At 43.3% G+C, this 22,255-nt stretch overlaps 2 long non-coding RNA genes across 2 annotated transcripts; one reads left to right on the top strand and one right to left on the bottom strand.

The window, feature by feature from the left end:
- Positions 1-19,472: 19,472 nt before the first annotated feature.
- On the bottom strand, positions 19,473-20,728 carry LOC135538606 (uncharacterized). The gene is made up of 4 exons (XR_010455455.1): positions 20,641-20,728; positions 20,188-20,287; positions 19,885-20,077; positions 19,473-19,561 (listed from the first exon to the last, which is right to left on the bottom strand). It is a non-coding gene; the product is annotated as an uncharacterized LOC135538606 (long non-coding RNA).
- On the top strand, positions 19,542-20,886 carry LOC135538607 (uncharacterized). Its single transcript, XR_010455456.1, has 2 exons — positions 19,542-19,602; positions 19,899-20,886. It is a non-coding gene; the product is annotated as an uncharacterized LOC135538607 (long non-coding RNA).
- The last annotated feature ends 1,369 nt before the right edge of the window (positions 20,887-22,255 follow it).

The raw sequence follows: 22,255 nt of genomic DNA, 5'->3' as shown, positions 1-22,255 counted from the left end.
ACTAAACTATATGGTCTGGTTTCCCAGACACAGATGAATCCTAGTCCTGGACTAAACAGTATGTTCAATGTAGATGTCCAGGAAACCGGCCCTAAATGTGTCATCTTTCATCCTCCCATACTGCTCAGTCCAGCAACATTAAACCTGTCCAGCAGGTGGTGCTGTTGACCAAACAATAAAACCAGCAGATATCTTGACTTGCCACTCAGTATATCAGTAATGTTCAGAATAGTACTTTAATATCATTGGAGATTGATGGTCTTTTTAATCCACTATCCAGAGTCAGGAACAGATGAAGTTAGGTCTGCTACTGTTCAGTGATTAAATATGATTTATGGTGATGGGAAATAATAAAAAACACTCAACTTCATCTAGTAATAGTTTTCCTTTGTTATTTATTCCAAGGTGTGTCTTTAACTTGTAAATGTATTGTGTGGAGGTGAGCTAGTGGTGTGGCTGATAGAATAGAATGAAGAGGGAGGAGGGGAGGAAGAGGGGAGGAGTGAAGGGCTGTTCAAGAAACCAGATGAGGAAGAGGAAGATGTTCAGGGGAATTACTGTCTCTGTTCCAAATGGTTCCCTATTCCCTACGTAGTGCACTACGGTGCTTCTGACCAGGTCTAAAGTAGTGTTCTACGTAGGGAATAGGGTGTAGATTTATTACAATATCATGCTTTAGTGTTTGGCACAAAAATATATTAGATCTCCACCCCCTACTTCCTGTCTGTCATCCCCCAGTTCTGTTAAGACTTCCTCTCATTGAACTGGGCCTCATTCTAAATGGTCACTTTGTATTGATAGTCCATACTGGTCTTTACTATGGTTCTACATACAGTACCTGTATTGATAGTCCATACTGGTCTTTACTATGGTTCTACATACAGTACCTGTATTGATAGTCCATACTGGTCTTTCCTATGGTTCTACATACAGTATCTGTATTGATAGTCCATACTGGTCTTTACTATGGTTCTACATACAGTACCTGTATTGATAGTCCATACTGGTCTTTACTATGGTTCTACATACAGTATCTGTATTGATAGTCCATACTGGTCTTTACTATGGTTCTACATACAGTACCTGTATTGATAGTCCATACTGGTCTTTCCTATGGTTCTACATACAGTACCTGTATTGATAGTCCATACTGTTCTTTACTATGGTTCTACATACAGTACCTGTATTGATGAGGGCCTCATCATCTGGCAGTAAAACCCTATGGACCTGAAAGGGACTGCAGTGTGCTCCAGTCTCCAGCAGGGGGCAGTAAAACCCTATGGACCTGAAAGGGACTGCAGTGTGCTCCAGTCTCCAGCAGGGGGCAGTAAAACCCTTTGGACCTGAAAGGGACTGCAGTGTGCTCCAGTCTCCAGCAGGGGGAAGTAAAACCCTATGGACCTGAAAGGGACTGCAGTGTGCTCCAGTCTCCAGCAGGGGGCAGTAAAACCCTATGGACCTGAAAGGGACTGCAGTGTGCTCCAGTCTCCAGCAGGGGGCAGTAAAACCCTATGGACCTGAATGGGACTGCAGTGTGCTCCAGTCTCCAGCAGGGGGCAGTAACACCCTATGAACCTGAAAGGGGAAGTGAGGAGTAAAAATCAAAGGTGAATTTACATTGATGTTTCCACGGAGACCTGAATCATATCCACGAGGCACCAAACTGAAGAAAATGAACAGAAACACGGAGGGACTAACTGAACTAAAATAATTCTGTTGCTAAATGTTTTGCTACAGTGTTCTCTAACGAATACAACCCTGGATTCAAATACTATTTGAAATCTTTCCAACACTTTGAGCATTTCCTTTGTCCTCCAGGTCGGCGGGGTTTGTTTGTACTTTTAGGACTTTTCTATTGGTTCCATTACAACAAACTCAATCAAACACTGCTTATTAAATATTCAACATTATTTTAACGCAGGTCTGTTTCCACATGCAATAAGCCTGTAACGTCTTGTATGATCTCATCAGGTAAAGGTGTGTCAAATGGAAGGGCAAGTCTCACCACTGAGAGGAAAACATCAATAATAATATATCCCATTTAGCAGACGCTTTTGTCCAAAGCGACTTACAAGTCGGCTGGGGCCACTACTTTTACATATGGGTGGCCCCAGCGGGAATCGAACCCACGACGCTTGGCGTTGCAAGCGCCATGCTCTACCGACTGAGCCACACAGACATCACTGGTCCACCTCTGCATCAGGTCAGCTATGTTGATCAGTACTGTCCCAGGGATGCTGGGAGCAGAGATGAACTCCCTGACCTGGTACCACCTATGGAGTTGTCATTTTAATATCAGTGTAAGCCCATTACTGCTATAAAACATAAACCATGTTAATAGAATGAAATGGATCCAGGTTCCATTTATTCTACATCAGATTTACTGCCTGTGGAACACTTCTCCATAGTGTCTGAAATCAAGATGACTGCAGGTCTGAATCCCAAACTAATGGGGGGAAATGGATCCATCTAATAAGATGGTATTAGAGGTATGGACCTTTCTATTGGGGTGAATCATCCCCTTAACATACAGTACCAGTCAAAAGTTTGGACACACCTACTCATTCAAGGGTTTTTCTTTATTTTTACTATTTTCTACATTGTAGAAACATAGGGAAGACATCAAAACTCCAAAATAACACATGGAATCATGTAGTAACCAACAACGTGTTAAACAAATCAAGTGGAGGCCAGGTCATCTGATGCAGCCCTTCATCACTCTCCTTCTTGGTCAAATAGCCCTTACACAGCCTGGAGGTGTCATTGACCTGCTGGAAAACAAATGATACTAACACTAAGCACAAACCAGATGGGATGGCGAATCACTGCAGATTGCTATGGTAGCCATGCTGATTAAGTTTGCCTTGAAGTCTAAATAAATCACTGACATTCACCAGCAAAGCACCATCACACCTCCTCCTCCATGCTTCACGGTGGGAGCCACACATGCAGAGATCATCTGTTCACCTCCTCTGCTTCTCACAAAGACATCACACCACCTCCTCCATGCTTCACGGTGGGAACCACACATGCAGAGATCATCTGTTCATCTAATCTGCTTCTCACAAAGACACGGTTGGAACCAGATATCTTAAATTTGAACTCATCAGACAAAAGGACAGATTTCCACCGGTCTAATGTCCATTGCTCGTGTTTCTTGGCTCAAGCAAGTCTCTTCTTATTATTGGTGTCCATTAGCAGTGGTTTCTTTGCAGCAATTGATAGTGAGGGTGTTTTCTGTTAACAGAATGTGTTTCTTGTTAAAAGGCTGAATATCAATAAAGGGAATAAGCAAAGACACTGTGGAATTCTGGGATTGAGTTTACTTATTGGTATAATTATATAGTGAACTATAGTTATCTGTACTTATTGGTATAAATCTATAATGAACTATAGTTATCTGTACTTATTGGTATAATTATATAGTGAACTATAGTTATCTGTACTTAATGGTATAATTCTATAATGAACTATAGGGATCTGTACTTCATCCTATAATGGCCCATAGTAATATTATAGTCTGATAATGGCATGTAGCAATCTTATAATTTCCTATAGTAATCTGTACTTATTATTTCCTGGAAATAATGTATAGGTGCGCCACCAATATAATTGATCCAAGGAACTAGAGGGGGAGGGGAACCCCGCCTAGAGGAAAGAACTTAGATTTGGAAACAATGGTGGAGTAAAGCCGAGGGATCTGGTTATTAGCATAAAGTGGAGGGACGATGACACCTCTATCAGCATGAAACTGTATAAAAGGACTGAGACTGAGTCCGGCAGTTGGTCCATGGCCCAGCTTGTTACTTTGTAACAAAGTCTATTTGAATTCACAAGTTCTGGTATCTGAGAAATATAATTGAGCAAATATTTCCACAACAAAAATGGCGAGCTTGCCAGGAGTGGCTACAAGGGACCAGCAAATGGTGGACAACTCTATGACTGCAGACGGGTCTTTCTGGATGAATTGAGCAAACAGGTGGCCACCTAGATGAGAGGTAAGCTGTTTTTATTTAACTAGGCAAGTCAGTTAAGAACAAATTCTTATTTATAATGACGGCCTACTGGGGAACAGTGGGTTAACTGCCTTGTTCAGGGGCAGAACGACAGATTTTTGCCTTTTGAGCTCGGGGATTTGATGTTATAACCTTTCAAATGATTTGTCCAATGCTCTAACCACTAGACTACCTGCCGCCCCAGTTCTTACTTATAGTTCATTTTTTTGTGATTCGTTTCGAGAGCCTGCCTAAGCAATAGAAACACCAAGTAGGTTCCTCAACATTTATTGAACTAAAGCTATCGGGAGCTTCTGAATTCAATAAATGCATGAAAGAATAAACATAAAAAATGAAAAAGCTTTAAGGGTTGTAACAGTCTAAAATAAATATTAGTGTGGCCGCTGCAGATTGGGAGTGTGTGTTTCATCTGTTCTGGATGGTTCAGTTCAGTGGGGTTATTCACCTGTCTTGTTCAGGTGCTTCATCTGACCAGTCTGTTCAGTCTGTTTGAGTTAGGATTGTGTTGATTCAGTTGGGCCAAACTTGTCAGACTGAGTAAGGTGAGTCATTCAATTCATCCAGCTCGCTCATTCGCTCATCTGGGGCATTTATTCCATCTCATTCATCTGTCCTGTTGACTGTTCTGTTCCGTCCAGTTTGAAGTGACAACTGTCCATCTGCATGGTGGAATAGAATTAAATAAAAGACCTGTGGTTGCTGCCCTATAGTGTCTAGGAAATGTATCGATAGGGGACTGATCAGACAGGCAAAAAGACCTATGTTGACCGCCTATTGTGAAGATGAAGTGAATCAATTAGGGACTACTCAGATAGGCAAAGATCCTGTTGTTACCGCTTGGCTGTGTTGAGGAAGTGAATCAGTAAAGGACTGCTCAGACAGGTAAAACCCTGTATAATACCGCTTTTCTCTGTGACCAGGAAGTGTATCAGAAAAAGGATGAATTTGCAGGTGGTTTAGGAAAGCGTAAGAGGTGTGTAAAAGTGAGTGTAAAAGTTATCTGCTGTTGGTGCTGAATGGGTTGCACACTTCTCCCGGACCGTCACTTGACTGTGACCTGGTAGGGAGGACGCACACAGTCCCACACTACTTCTCCCGGACCGTCACTTGACTGTGACCTGGTAGGGAGGACGCACACAGTCCCACACTACTTCTCCCGGACCGTCACTTGACTGTGACCTGGTAGGGAGGACGCACCCAGTCCCACACTACTTCTCCCGGACCGTCACTTGACTGTGACCTGGTAGGGAGGACGCACCCAGTCCCACACTACTTCTCCCGGACCGTCACTTGACTGTGACCTGGTAGGGAGGACGCACCCAGTCCCACACTACTTCTCCCGGACCGTCACTTGACTGTGACCTGGTAGGGAGGACGCACCCAGTCCCACACTACTTCTCCCGGACCGTCACTTGACTGTGACCTGGTAGGGAGGACGCACCCAGTCCCACACTAAAGGAGGCAAGTGTGAATGGTACATGAATAACCATTAAAGTAATATAATAATAGAAGAACAGTCAGGATAAATTAAAAATACATGAACATTATTAAATTAAATGGTAATAAATATCATGACGATAAATACAGGCTGCAAATATGAGTAAAACAGCAGTATAAATTCTGGGCGCCAGGCGTCCCCTATGTAAGAAATGTTGACACTAATAGAAATGTTTAGAAATGGGGAAAACGCAGCAGGAAAATGGGCACTAAATGGTCAGAGGAGGGAACATTTGATGTCTCAGTATGTGAGGAAATGGAAACTCTAATAAAAACACATAAAACAAGTGACCCAGGAAAGAAAAGGATCAATAAAAGACGAGGTGTTAAACATGTTCAAAGCAGAAGGATTGTTGAAAAGTACAAAGAAAACTGGAGGAATGTTGAAGAAAGAATGAAAAGTCAGACAGGAAGAAGGTGGAATGGTTGGCAGAACCTCCACCATACACCAGTGGGTAAAACCAGTAGGTAAAACCTCCACCATACACCAGTGGGTAAAACCTCCACCATACACCAGTGGGTAAAACCCCCACCATACACCAGTAGGTAAAACCTCCACCATACACCAGTGGGTAAAACCAGTAGGTAAAACCTCCACCATGCACCAGTAGGTAAAACCTCCACCATACACCAGTGGGTAAAACCTCCACCATACACCAGTAGGTAAAACCTCCACCATACACCAGTGGGTAAAACCTCCACCATACACCAGTAGGTAAAACCTCCACCATACACCAGTAGGTAAAACCTCCACCATACACCAGTGGGTAAAACCTCCACCATACACCAGTGGGTAAAACCTCCACCATACACCAGTGGGTAAAACCTCCACCATGCACCAGTAGGTAAAACCTCCACCATACACCAGTAGGTAAAACCTCCACCATACACCAGTAGGTAAAACCTCCACCATACACCAGTAGGTAAAACCTCCACCATACACCAGTAGGTAAAACCTCCACCATACACCAGTGGGTAAAACCTCCACCATACACCAGTAGGTAAAACCTCCACCATACACCAGTGGGTAAAACCTCCACCATACACCAGTAGGTAAAACCTCCACCATACACCAGTGGGTAAAACCTCCACCATGCACCAGTAGGTAAAACCCCCACCATGCACCAGTATGTAAAACCTCCACCATACACCAGTAGGTAAAACCTCCACCATACACCAGTAGGTAAAACCTCCACCATACACCAGTAGGTAAAACCAGTAGGTAAAACCTCCACCCTGCACCAGTAGGTAAAACCTCCACCATACACCAGTAGGTAAAACCTCCACCATACACCAGTAGGTAAAACCTCCACCATACACCAGTAGGTAAAACCAGTAGGTAAAACCTCCACCATACACCAGTAGGTAAAATCAGTGGATAAAACCTCCACCATACACCAGTAGGTAAAACCTCCACCATGCACCAGTAGGTAAAACCTCCACCATACACCAGTAGGTAAAACCTCCACCATACACCAGTAGGTAAAACCTCCACCATACACCAGTAGGTAAAACCAGTAGGTAAAACCTCCACCATGCACCAGTAGGTAAAACCTCCACCATGCACCCGTAGGTAAAACCTCCACCATGCACCAGTGGGTAAAACCTCCACCATGCACCAGTGGGTAAAACCTCCACCCTGCACCAGTAGGTAAAACCTCCACCATACAACAGTAGGTAAAACCTCCACCATACACCAGTAGGTAAAACCTCCACCCTGCACCAGTAGGTAAAACCTCCACCATACACCAGTAGGCAAAACCCCCACCATACACCAGTGGGTAAAACCTCCACCATACACCAGTAGGTAAAACCAGTAGGTAAAACCTCCACCATGCACCAGTGGGTAAAGCCTCCACCATACACCAGTAGGCAAAACCCCCACCATACACCAGTGGGTAAAGCCTCCACCATACACCAGTAGGTAAAACCTCCACCCTGCACCAGTAGGTAAAACCTCCACCATACACCAGTAGGCAAAACCCCCACCATACACCAGTATGTAAAACCTCCACCATACACCAGTGGATAAAACCTCCACCATACACCAGTAGGTAAAACCCCCACCATACACCAGTAGGTAAAACCTCCACCATACACCAGTGGGTAAAACCTCCACCATACACCAGTGGATAAAACCTCCACCATACACCAGTAGGTAAAACCCCCACCATACACCAGTATGTAAAACCTCCACCATACACCAGTGGGTAAAACCTTCACCATACACCAGTAGGTAAAACCTCCACCATGCACCAGTGGGTAAAACCTCCACCATACACCAGTAGGTAAAACCTCCACCATACACCAGTAGGTAAAACCTCCACCATACACCAGTAGGTAAAACCCCCACCATACACCAGTGGGTAAAACCTCCACCATACACCAGTAGGTAAAACCTCCACCATACACCAGTGGGTAAAACCTCCACCATACACCAGTAGGTAAAACCAGTGGGTAAAACCTCCACCATACACCAGTGGGTAAAACCTCCACCATACACCAGTAGGCAAAACCTCCACCATACACCAGTAGGCAAAACCTCCACCATACACCAGTGGATAAAACCTCCACCATACACCAGTAGGTAAAACCCCCACCATACACCAGTAGGTAAAACCTCCACCATACACCAGTGGGTAAAACCTCCACCATACACCAGTGGATAAAACCCCCACCATACACCAGTAGGTAAAACCTCCACCATACACCAGTGGGTAAAACCTCCACCATACACCAGTAGGTAAAACCCCCACCATACACCAGTAGGTAAAACCTCCACCATACACCAGTGGGTAAAACCTCCACCATACACCAGTGGATAAAACCCCCACCATGCACCAGTAGGCAAAACCCCCACCATGCACCAGTGGGTAAAACCCCCACAATGCACCAGTTGGTAAAACGCCCTGGTGTCCAGAGTGGTGGAAATAAAGAGAGAAACAAAGGTGGAAGATGAGAAGGAGACTCCCTCTGTGGCCTCTCTTAAAAATTAATAATAGTGATATTTAAGGTGCAATACTGGAATAAGACATTAAGTCATCCATATTCTCCAGTAATACATTTATAGTTTAGGTTCTAATAAAAGGTATTAAGTGTTGTGACCAATGAATTATTATCCGGGGAAGTGGGTAGCGCTGCCTTGGAAAATAGTTAATAGAAGGTGTGTATTATTTAAAGAAGGGAAAGGTTTGGGAACAATAACGACCCCGTTTCTCCCTGTCAGATGGAGGATTTTAATAAAGCCATGGAGTCGCTGAAAGAAGCACGAGATCTTTCTACCGATTCTTCTGGAATTTGGGGAATTAATAGATGAAGTCAGCTACAAAAAGACTGGGTATGTGAGGACATTGATATAATTAATAGATGAAGTCAGCTACAAAAAGACTGGGTATGTGAGGACATTGATATAATTAATAGATGTACTCGGCTACAAAAAGACTGGGTATGTGAGGACATTGATATAATTAATAGATGTACTCAGCTCCAAAAAGACTGGGTATGTGAGGACATTGATATAATTAATAGATGAAGTCAGCTACAAAAAGACTGGCTATGTGAGGACATTGATATAATTAATAGATGTGCTTAACTACAAAAAGACTGGGTATGTGCGGACATTGATATAATTAATAGATGTACTCAGCTCCAAAAAGACTGGGTATGTGAGGACATTGATATAATTAATAGATGTACTCAGCTCCAAAAAGACTGGGTATGTGAGGACATTGATATAATTAATAGATGAAGTCAGCTACAAAAAGACTGGCTATGTGAGGACATTGATATAATTAATAGATGTGCTTAACTACAAAAAGACTGGGTATGTGCGGACATTGATATAATTAATAGATGTACTCAGCTCCAAAAAGACTGGGTATGTGAGGACATTGATATAATTAATAGATGTACTCAGCTCCAAAAAGACTGGGTATGTGAGGACATTGATATAATTAATAGATGAAAACTGAGGAGGAGTACTAGGAAGGATCGGAGGACCAATGTGCAGCGTGGTAAGTGTTCATGATACTTTTAATAGAACACAGAGAAATACCAAAATAACAACGTGAAAGCACAACAACCGAAACAGTTCCGTGTGGAACACACAGACACAGAAAATAATCACCCACTAATCAAGGGTGAAAACAGGCTGCCTGGGACAACGATTGACAGCTGCCTCTGATTGAGAAACATACCAGGCCAAACACAGAAATACCAACTCATCGAAAAACAAACACAGACAACCCACTCAACTCAAACTCTGGCCATACTAAAACAAACACAGACAACCCACCCAACTCACACTCTGGCCATACTAAAACAAACACAGACAACCCACCCAACTCAAACTCTGGCCATACTAAAACAAACACAGACAACCCACCCAACTCAAACTCTGGCCATACTAAAACAAACACAGACAACCCACCCAACTCACGCCCTGGTCATACTAAAACAAACACAGACAACCCACCCAACTCACGCTCTGGCCATACTAAAACAAAGACATAACAAAAGAACTAAGGTCAGAACGTGACAACGACAATTGTGGGGGTTGTGGATAAAATAGAGCAAGATGTTTTGAGAGTGGAATTTAACTAACTATAGTCACTAACTATAGTTTCAATGGCCAAGGTAAACCACAGAACTGTAGTGGAAAAACATCACAGCGTAGGGAGACAGAGTCCTGCTTTAGGGGCGGGGCTGTTGGTCATTGGAGAAGGGAGAGTAAAGACATCACAGCGTAGGGAGACAGAGTCCTGTTTTAGGGGCGGGGCTGTTGGTCATTGGAGAAGGGAGAGTAAAGACATCACAGCGTAGGGAGACAGAGTCCTGTTTTAGGGGCGGGGCTGTTGGTCATTGGAGAAGGGAGAGTAAAGACATCACAGCGTAGGGAGACAGAGTCCTGTTTTAGGGGTGGGGCTGTTGGTCATTGGAGAAGGGAGAGTAAAGACATCACAGCGTAGGGAGACAGAGTCCTGTTTTAGGGGCGGGGCTGTTGGTCATTGGAGAAGGGAGAGTAAAGACATCACAGCGTAGGGAGACAGAGTCCTGTTTTAGGGGCGGGGCTGTTGGTCATTGGAGAAGGGAGAGTAAAGACATCACAGCGTAGGGAGACAGAGTCCTGTTTTAGGGGCGGGGCTGTTGGTCATTGGAGAAGGGAGAGTAAAGACATCACAGCGTAGGGAGACAGAGTCCTGTTTTAGGGGCGGGGCTGTTGGTCATTGGAGAAGGGAGAGTAAAGACATCACAGCGTAGGGAGACAGAGTCCTGTTTTAGGGGTGGGGCTGTTGGTCATTGGAGAAGGGAGAGTAAAGACATCACAGCGTAGGGAGACAGAGTCCTGTTTTAGGGGCGGGGCTGTTGGTCATTGGAGAAGGGAGAGTAAAGTGGGACTGGAACCTGCTGCATTCGAAGGAAATGACGCTATACATTCTATACAATCTATACATTCTATACATTCTATACATTCTATACATTCCATACATTCTATACATTCTATACAATCTATACATTCCATACATTCTATACATTCTATACATTCCATACATTCTATACATTCTATACATTCTATACATGCGTTTGCATATTTTTCAAAAGAGCAACAACAAATCCTTTTGAGAGCAGCAGGAGAGGAAATGTCACATATCGGTGTATCGCCTCGGTTCGATCGATAGTGGTTCATAGAGGTTACAGATTCTATCTGAAGGATGTTGTATGAGATCACTTCTTACCCAACGTTGTAGTAGAGGCCAGGGATCCCAGGCAAACGTATTTTGGGATGAAGAATCTGGTGAAATGCCAGGGGAAGGGATTCTAAGGGAACACATTTAAATGATATGGCCAAACACTCCTTGTTAACTCAGAAAGCATTGTTTTTTTTGACCTCATTAGATGTTGTATGTGGTTTTATTCTGATATAGATTTACATTTGATGTGGTTTTACTCTGATATAGATTTACATTTGATGTGGTTTTACTCTGATATAGATTTACATTTGATGTGGGTTTTATTCTGATATTGATTTCTAGAATGTAGGAAAGAGGTGGAGGGGTAACGAGGAATTAGCAAAGGGGTTACTAAACCTAAAATGAAGTGGACATTCAGTTAGTTCATGAACATTGTGGTGGTTATGGAGAATAGGACTGAATAAAAGATACATGAACGTTGGTGGATTGAAATAAACATTTAATGATGAGAGTAAAGACAGTGGATTTACAATTATCAAGTTTGGTTTATAATTAATACATTTAATGATGAGAGTAAAGACAGTGGATTTACAATTATCATGTTTAGTTTAAACTGGTCAGACTAAGTGCCTTGAGCCGCTCCAACTCTTTCTGCTGATTACTGTTCCAACACCAGTCTGTAGTTTTACACAGTACACTTCTCATCTGACTCGTGGGAGTTGACAGACAAGTTACACATTTGCCCACATAGTTAACCATATCTAAGAACCTTTGTACACCCTCTTGATTGGTAGGCGGTGGCGTGTTCTTGATGGGCGTCACTTTGCTCTGGTCTATCTGAACACCTTCACATGTTAGTTTATCACCCAAGAAGGTGATTTGTGTCTTTCTGAATTGCCATTTGTCTGTGTTTCTCTTTAGTCCGTTATCTCTGGTTAGATCAAGTGCTGTTTTCAACCTGGTGTTGTGTTCTTCCGCAGTCTGTCTCCATGTTGACACATCATCAATGGACACTGTGGTGCCTGGCTCACTCTCAGATATCTGGTGGACTGTCCTATGAAAGACTTGTGGTGCTGAAGTGAGACCAAACGGGAGCCTTTTCAATGAGAACCTACCAGAAGGAGTATTGAAAGTAGAAAGCCTTGTCCTCTCCTTGTCTGGACTGATCTGCCGAAACCCTGATGAGGCGTCGAGCTTTGAGTAGTATTTCTCCCCCGTTATGTCCCTGAATATCTCCCCTCTGGTCGGCAGCAGGTTCCCTTTTTACATGCTTGTTTATCTCTGTTGGATCCAGACACAGTCTGAGAGTCGTCTTCTCCACTATTACTAGTGAGTGGACCCATTCAGTAGGCTCTGATACTTTGTCTAGGATATCTAAGGCCCGAGCCTCAATATCTCTGCTGTTAACTGGTCTCAGTGATAATGAGACCTTTCTAGGTTCATGGATCACTGGTCTACAGTATCTCTGCTGTTAACTGGTCTCAGTGATAATGACCTTTCTAGGTTCATGGATCACTGGTCTACAGTATCTCTGCTGTTAACTGGTCTCAGTGATAATGAGACCTTTCTAGGTTCATGGATCACTGGTCTACAGTATCTCTGCTGTTAACTGGTCTCAGTGATAATGACCTTTCTAGGTTCATGGATCACTGGTCTACAGTATCTCTGCTGTTAACTGGTCTCAGTGATAATGAGACCTTTCTAGGTTCATGGATCACTGGTCTACAGTATCTCTGCTGTTAGATGGTCTCAGTGATAGTGAGACCTTTCTAGGTTCATGGATCACTGGTCTATCTGGCTGTTCTAACTCCATGTTGTACCTGAATAGTATACAGTATATAGTGATGTACCTGAATAGTATACAGTATATAGTCATGTACCTGAATAGAATACAGTATATAGTGATGTACCTGAATAGTATACAGTATATAGTATATATATCATTCCTGTCCCTCACCATTTCCTCCACTGTCCTCTCCTGCTGGTCAGTGTATCATTCATGTCCCTCACCATTTCCTCCACTGTCCTCTCCTGCTGGTCAGTGTATCATTCCTGTCCCTCACCATTTCCTCCACTGTCCTCTCCTGCTGGTCAGTGTATCATTCCTGTCCCTCACCATTTCCTCCACTGTCCTCTCCTGCTGGTCAGTGTATCATTCCTGTCCCTCACCATTTCCTCCACTGTCCTCTCCTGCTGGTCAGTGTATCATTCCTGTCCCTCACCATTTCCTCCACTGTCCTCTCCTGCTGGTCAGTGTATCATTCCTGTCCCTCACCATTTCCTCCACTGTCCTCTCCTGCTGGTCAGTGTATCATTCCTGTCCCTCACCATTTCCTCCACTGTCCTCTCCTGCTGGTCAGTGTATCATTCCTGTCCCTCACCATTTCCTCCACTGTCCTCTCCTGCTGGTCAGTGTATCATTCCTGTCCCTCACCATTTCCTCCACTGTCCTCTCCTGCTGGTCAGTCTTAACAGAACTGGGGGATGACAGACAGGAAGTTGAGGGTGGAGATCTAATAGATTTTTGTGCCAAACACTAAAGCATGATATTGTAATAAATCTACACCCTATTCCCTACGTAGAACACTACTTTAGACCTGGTCAGAAGCACCGTAGGGCTTCATGTTTTGAGTTTGTACTAAGAGTTGTGAAATGTAGCTTTCCTTCTCTACTCCTCACAAATGTAAAAGCATTGGATTGGTGTTGACATGGGGTAGAGGGAGTTTACATAAACCAGTCATTTCCTTTAAATCCATGAAGGGAACTGGACAAGTTCACACTTAGAAAGGAGAGATCACTGTTACACACCCCATGTGTTCTGATAACTACAGGAATGAAACCAGATTGAGGTTGTCTGCTTTCTACACACACACACACACACACACACACACACACACACACACACACACACACACACACAGAGAGAGACACACACACACACACACACAGAGAGAGACACACACACAGAGAGAGAGAGACACACACACACACACACACACACACACACACACACACACACACACACACACACACACACACACACACACACACACACAGAGATGCATTACAGAGAGAACATCAGGTGAAGTTGTGTAGATGAGGGAATATGTGATCAGAACCCCTCCAGTCTGGTTAACCACAGTCAGGTCCAGTATGGACTATCAATACAAGTCACCATTCAGAATGTGACCCAGTTCAACGGGTCTGAACAGAACTGGGGGACGTCAGACATCAAGTTGTCGAAACACAACTGGAATATAATTAGTTTGTGATTCATTGTTAATGGATTTTCAACGAGGAACACAGAGGAACAACCCTGACAACACACATAACAACATAACACTAAAAACACAGGGGGAGGAAACCACTAAAGTCACGACCATATTGTCATGTTGTAATGACAGGGAGGAACCATCTAACATCTAGAACACTACTTCAGACCTGGTTATAAGAAGCCCAGTGCACTACGCAGGGAATAGGGAGCTATTTGGAACAGAGACACTAACTCCTGGATGAAAATCTCTCTCTTCCTCATCTGTCTGATATATCTGCCCATTTCCGCTCCCCTCCTCCCCTGAACATCTTCCTCTTCCTCATCTGGTTTCTTGAACAGCCCTTCACTCCTCCCCTCTTCCTCCCCTCCTCCCTTTTCATTCTATTCTATCAGCCACACCACTAGCTCACCTCCACACAATACATTTACAAGTTAAAGACACACCTTGGAATAAATAACAAAGGAAAACTATTACTAGATGAAGTTGAGTGTTTTTTATTATTTCCCATCACCATAAATCATATTTAATCACTGAACAGTAGCAGACCTAACTTCATCTGTTCCTGACTCTGGATAGTGGATTAAAAAGACCATCAATCTCCAATGATATTAAAGTACTATTCTGAACATTACTGATATACTGAGTGGCAAGTCAAGATATCTGCTGGTTTTATTGTTTGGTCAACAGCACCACCTGCTGGACATGTTTAATGTTGCTGGACTGAGCAGTATGGGAGGATGAAAGATGACACATTTAGGGCCGGTTTCCTGGACATCTACATTGAACATACTGTTTAGTCCAGGACTAGGATTCATCTGTGTCTGGGAAACCAGACCATATAGTTTAGTAGAAAGGAAGTGATACCAGCTTGTAGTGGGCTGACTAGTCCTGAATTGTCCTTTAGTTCCTGGACCATTTTCCATGCAGCTCCAGGTGACAGAGAACACATCAATTAGGACCGAGCCAACAAGCTGATCAATGATACTGAGGAGAATTACATAGAGACAGAGAACCAACTGAGAAAACATAGCAATGGTTCTGAATGACAACCAATATACATCAACACCAGACATCATGATTCATGGAAATGTACAAGATTAAAACATTGCATTGAATTTTAATTAATAACAAATCAGTTTACAGTTTAACCAGCTCAGCAGTATAATTATAATCATTGAGATAAAACCCAGGATAGAGGGGCTGAGTGAATGTGGTCTGGACTCTGTGGAGGAGGGTCATTGCGTCAGAGACACTGTAGAAGGACAGAGTACCTGCCTTGTGATCCAGGTACACTCCTACTCTGGAGGACTGAGGGCCTGATACTTCAGTCTCAACATTATTGTGTCTGAAACAATAACCACCTCTAGAGCACTTTAAACTCCAGGACTTGTTATTGTATCCAAATCCACCATCTCTCCCTGTTCTGCTGATGTCTTTATATGAGACTGCTGTAACAACACCACCAGTCCTCTCCACCTCCCAGTAACAGCGTCCAGACAGACCCTCTCTACACAGAACCTGCCTGTAGTTGGTGAATCTGTCTGGATGGACAGGATATGGTTGGACTTGGTCTGTACAGGTCACCTTTCTGTTCCCTTCAGACAGAGAGAGGTCTGTATATATATATATATATATATATATATATATATATATATATATATATATATATATATATATATATATACCAGGCTGCTGATGTCATGAAATATATATATATATACACCAGGCTGATGATGTCATGAAATATATATATATATATACACCAGGCTGATGATGTCATGAAATATATATATATATACACCAGGCTGATGATGTCATGAAATATATATATACACCAGGCTGCTGATGTCATGAAATATATATATATATATATATATATATATATATATATATATATATATATATATATATATATATATATATATATATATATATACACACCAGGCTGCTGATGTCATGAAATATATATATATATATATATACATATATACCAGGCTTATGATGTCATTAAATATATATATACACCAGGTTGATGATGTCATGAAATATATATATATATACACACCAGGCTGATGATGTCATGAAATATATACACCAGGCTGATGATGTCATTAAATATATATATACACCAGGTTGATGATGTCATGAAATATATATATACACCAGGCTGATGATGTCATGAAATATATATATATATATATATATATACACCAGGCTGATGATGTCATTAAATATATATATATATATATATATATATATATATATACACCAGGCTGATGATGTCATTAAATATATATATATATATATACACCAGGCTGATGATGTCATGAAATATATACACCAGGCTGATGATGTCATGCTGTCTGTCGGTTTGTATTGATACCTTTTCATAATGACAGCTACAAGATTGATGTTAGACTACAAGTTCATGTTCATGATGTCACTGCGACAACTGTCTACAGACATGTCAATAGATTTAAACCAGTCTTTAGTCTTGAAATCTTTGGTTGTTTCGTACACTACCGTACTCACTCTGTTTAGTACACTACCGTACTCACTCTGTTTAGCACATGGCCTCACATGGGAATCCTTAAAGAGGTGGGTGGGGTCGATACTGAATGGGGGTAGACAAAGAAGAGCTCTCCAGTAGGTGTAACAAAACATTCAAGGCCCATTACCTCAAAAGTGGGGTTACAAGTTTATCAACTTTCAAAGCAGAATTACTTTCCCATTGTTCCTCAACTGTAGTGTCTGATAAACCATTTTCTATCTCTGAGTCTTACTTATATCCAATGTAAAAAACACATTTTAAAATATTGATACATAAGATGGAATAGAGCTGGAAGGTCACAGTTGTCATCTCATTGTTACTTAGGGAGCTCGGTCTATTATATAGACAGTGGGTGAGTTCTCTCCAGGGTAGTTGCAAAAAACTTCCAACATTCTTTGAAAACCCGGTTGGAAGATTCACGGAATCAGGAGGGAATAAGAACTTTTTGGCGCCAACCTGTTACTCATTGAGACTTTTTTGATATTTTTAAACAGGGAAATAAAACAAAAAATGAAGTTTGAAATGAGTGGGCTAATCCCCCTTTAGCCACCTCGTGGCGCCAGATCTAGTGTGATTGAGGCAAAAATAGCAGCTTTAGCCAACTTTTTTGGCTAGCTCTGGCTCTAACAGTACACCAACTGCGGAAAGCCAGCCAAGTTCATTTACTTCTGTTGAAATCAAAGGCTACAAAACATTTCCATACACACAACGGCTGTTAGATCGCAATATGATGCTACTATTGTCACAGCACTATTTACATCATCAGCAGACACTCTTATCCAGAGCTCGGGTTAAGTGTCTTGTTCAAGGGCACATTGGCAGACTTTTCACATCATTTGTTTGGGGATTAGATCCAGAGACCTTTCGTTTACTGTCCCAACGCTCTAGGCTACCTGCTGCCCCATCTGACAGATAGCTAGAGGCTAAGGCTGGATGCTAGACCTGAACTGGCTGTGGTAGCTACTAGCTAGCTAGTTTATTCACCTCAGTCGAGAAGGGTTGAAACGTTACAAAACTAACGTTACATGTCAGTTTGAGATGGTAGACGTTTTACAGGCACCCAGCCTATTGCTTATTTGCGTTGTTTGCAACAGTCGAGATGAAACTTTAGCTAACGTTAAATGTCAGTTTCACTACTAGCTCAATAGTGGGAATAAACACTAGTGTCGTTTTTTTCTGTTGAGTCAATCAATTACCTTGCCAGCTACATCAGTCATCTAAAGAGTAGCTGGTTTCTGCTCTGCTTGCTTTTACAAAAGGGTCGGACTCCGGCCGCAAGACCTGAACCTATAGTGGAGGGTCTGGGTGGGCATATATCCGCGGTGGCAGCTCTGGTGCGGGTCTTAGACCTCGCTCCACCTCTGACTCGGCCCCCTTTGGTGTCGCCTCTGGAGCGGGGACCGTGTCTGGAGGCTCCGGACTGGGGACCGTCTCTGGAGGCTCCGGACTGGGGATCGCCTCTGGAGGCTCCGGACTGGGGACCGTCTCTGGAGGCTCCGGACTGGGGACCGTCTCTGGAGGCTCCGGACTGGGGACCGTCTCTGGAGGCTCCGGACTGGGGACCGTCTCTGGAGGCTCCGGACTGGGGAACGTCTCTGGGCGCTCCGGACTGGGGACCGTCTCTGGACGCTGCGGACTGGAGGCTTCGTGCTATGGATCATCACTGGAGGCTTCGTGCCATGGATCATCACTGGAGATTCACCCAGGAGGACTGGTCCATGGATCAGGCACAGGACTCAACAGGCTGGGGAGAGACACAGGAGGACTGGTCCGTGGAGCAGGTACTGGAAGACCAGGCTGTGGTGGAGCACTGGAGATCTGGTGCGTATCCCTGGCACCACTCTTCCCGGCTGAATGCCCACTTTAGGCCGGCACCTCCAGAGCGCAGGCAGAGGACGAACCGGGCTGTGGGGGAGCACTGGAGATCTGCTGCTTTCCACTTGCACCTCTCCTCTTGGCTGAATGCCCACTTTTGCCTGGCACGGGCGGAGCGCAGGCATAGGACGAACCGGGCTGTCACAGCGCACTGGAGACACAGTGGGCAGAGCCGGCGCAGGATTGCCTGTGCCGAAACGGCGCACCGGAGACCAAGCACGCTGAGCTGCCACAATCTGCCCTGGCTGGATGCCCACTCTAGCGTCGCACTTGCAGAGAGCTGGCATATAGCGCACCGGGCTATGAGAGCGAACGGGAGACACCGTGCGCTTTACCGCCAAATGCGGTGCCCGACCAGTACCATGCTCCTTACGGTAAGCACGGGGAGTTGGCTCAGGTCTGTACCCTGACTCAGCCACTCTCCCTGTGTGCCACCACCTCCAAAAAATGTTTTTGGGCTGCCTCTTGTGCTTAGTCCGCTGTGCCAACTCCTCGTAGCGTCGCCGCTCTGCTTTAGACGCCTCCAGTTCCTCCTTCGGACGGCGATGTTCTCCAGCCCAGGGTCCCTTACCTTCCAATATCTCCTCCCATGTCCATTCCTCCAGAAAGCACTGCTGCTTCTCACCACGCTGCCTGGTCCGTTTATGGTGGGAAGTTCTGTCACGGCCGTCGTTAAAGGAAGACAAAGGTGCAGCGTGGTGAGCATACATTTTCCTTTTTTTTGAGTAAATGTCACCAACAAACGAAAAACCAACCGTGAAGCTTACAGGGCAAAGTGACACTAACAAAAATCACACCCTGACCAAACCAAAATGAGACATAAAAAGGCGTGACAACCTGGGCCTTAAAACATTCTGCACTTGAAATTGGGGCAAATGCTTAATAAATTAGAAAAAATGTATACTTAATTAAAATGGGGGGAAATTACATTATTACTTAAGTTATTACATTATGAGATTACAGTAATTTTTGGTTATTACATTATGATTTGCAGTATGCCTGTCGGGCCCTTCACTCCTAGGGCCACTGACAAGGGGCCATCCAAATCTCCTTTAGTTGATCTTGAGCAAATCCTGGGCATCAAAGGACACCGCTGTGGAGCCCTGGTTGGTGGTGATCACGGGTCAATGCTGTTTCATATTGACGTTGCCACAGGATCCAGGATGGTGCTTCCTGAATGAGAAGAATCAGAGCGGGTTGGTTAGGTTGGAAATGTCATTGCATGTTAACAGCTGTAACATTGTCTGAATAGTGATGAATACCAAGTGCTGTACAGGACTTACAACACATTGAGATGGTACTGAAGCTACGTGATGTGAAGATATGGCTGTTACTGCAGTGGCCTGGTGGACTGACAGAGTTGGTGGGATGAGATGGAGGAGTCTGGAGGTCAAAACATGAACAAACAAACCAAGAAAAACATCAGAAATACTGATTTATTACCAACTGTTAAACTCTAAAATACACAGTTTGTTATGATAAAAACATAATTTACAACAGGTTGAACTGGGTTCTCTGGATTAGACTGAATAAAAGTATGGTTGACACGAATGTAATGTGTAAAAGCAGTTGTGGGTTAAGAAGTTGTGTTCCTTGTTGGCAGTGGAAGCTGGAACACACATCACCACCCAGAACATTCTGCTGTTTGTAAATCAACTTCCTCTGATCTAGGTTATGTGTTCCGTGTAACAGAGGTAGTATCACGTTGACGTCACTGGAGAAGAATCTGTACTTACCTGATCTGTGGCCTCGCCTGGCTCCTCCCACAAGGAGGTGGAACAACATGGGGGATAATGGGGGAGGGGTGATACCAGCCGCTCAACAACAGACCGACAGGCAGTTCTGGGAAACAGAAGGACATTTCTGAGAAGTCACACCCCTACCTTTGTCTTGACATATCAATTATTGTTTGGTTATGTGCAAGCTGTGGCATATAAATGCAGCATTCAGTGGGGTGAATAAACTCTGAGCTTTTCTCTGCATTCTTTTGAGGTCATCTGTTTACAACCTAACACCTTGCTTCGATGTATTTACTTTAATGCCTAAATGTTTTGATTCATCTTCAGAATTAGAATGAAATGAACCTTGTTTTCACATTAAACATAAAGAAAAGGTACATGTTCTAATCTTCCCGTCACATGATGACAAACACAAGCAGTATCTGTAACAGCACTGTTTCTAGACGGACAACAGAGGTTCATGATGATAAACACAAGCAGCATCTGTAACAGCACCGTTTCTAGACAGACAAACAGAGGAGGTTCATGATGATAAACAGTCTATTACAATTAGAATATAGGTTAACATAAACTATACCTCTTCAGTTAACTTTCATAAAAAATGCTCAAAATTAGTTGAAAAGATTCTTCACCTCCACAAATGAAGTATTAAAAACATGTGATAAAATGTGTAAACAGATTCAAGTTGTGAAATCCACTCATTTGGGATCTGGTGTTACACTAAAAGGGCGTTATCCTCAACGGGATCGGTCTCCCCCTGTGAGACGGTTGAGCTAATGTAGGCTAATGTGATTAGCATGAGGTTGAGCTAATGTAGGCTAATGTGATTAGCATGAGGTTGAGCTAACGTAGGCTAATGTGATTAGCATGAGGTTGAGCTAACGTAGGCTAATGTGATTAGCATGAGGTTGTAAGTAACAAGAACATTTCCCAGGACATAGACATATCTGACATTGGCAGAAAGCTTCAATTCTTGTTCATCTAACTGCCCTCTCCAATTTACAGTAGCTATTACAGTGGAATAATACCATTAGGAGGTCTCAATACAACATTTTGAACAGAATGGTTCATTGAATCAGTCTTCAACTTTGCAAATACACTGCTGACATTTAATGGCCAAAGTCTAAATTGTCTCAAACCTGACATATTACATTATGGCCCAACTCTTGTATTTCAACGATGGGAAGAAAAAACATGTTTTTGTTTGCATTCATCTTTTACCAGATCTAATGTGTTATATTCTCCAACATTCATGTCACATTTCCACAAACCTCAAAACGTCATTTTAAATGGTATCAAGGAAATGCCTATCCCTACTTCAGGTCCTGAGCGACCCGCAGTTACATTTGGAAATGTCCTTAAGAGGGTATCACTGTCTACAGACATGTCGATAAATGTAGTCTTGTCATCTTTGATTGTTTACTAATACTCTACTGTACTCACTCTGTTTACTAATACTCTACTGTACTCACTCTTTACTAATACTCTACTGTACTCTCTCTGTTTACTAATACTCTACTGTACTCACTCTGTTTACTAATACTCTACTGTACTCACTCTGTTTACTAATACTCTACTGTACTCACTCTGTTTACTACACTACTGTACTCAC

The sequence above is a fragment of the Oncorhynchus masou genome, unplaced genomic scaffold (genome assembly GCF_036934945.1).
Source record: "Oncorhynchus masou masou isolate Uvic2021 unplaced genomic scaffold, UVic_Omas_1.1 unplaced_scaffold_988, whole genome shotgun sequence".
In the NCBI taxonomy this organism is placed as follows: domain Eukaryota; kingdom Metazoa; phylum Chordata; class Actinopteri; order Salmoniformes; family Salmonidae; genus Oncorhynchus; species Oncorhynchus masou.
Note: the sequence above shows the minus strand (reverse complement) of the source record. Positions and strands in the feature narration are given on the sequence as shown.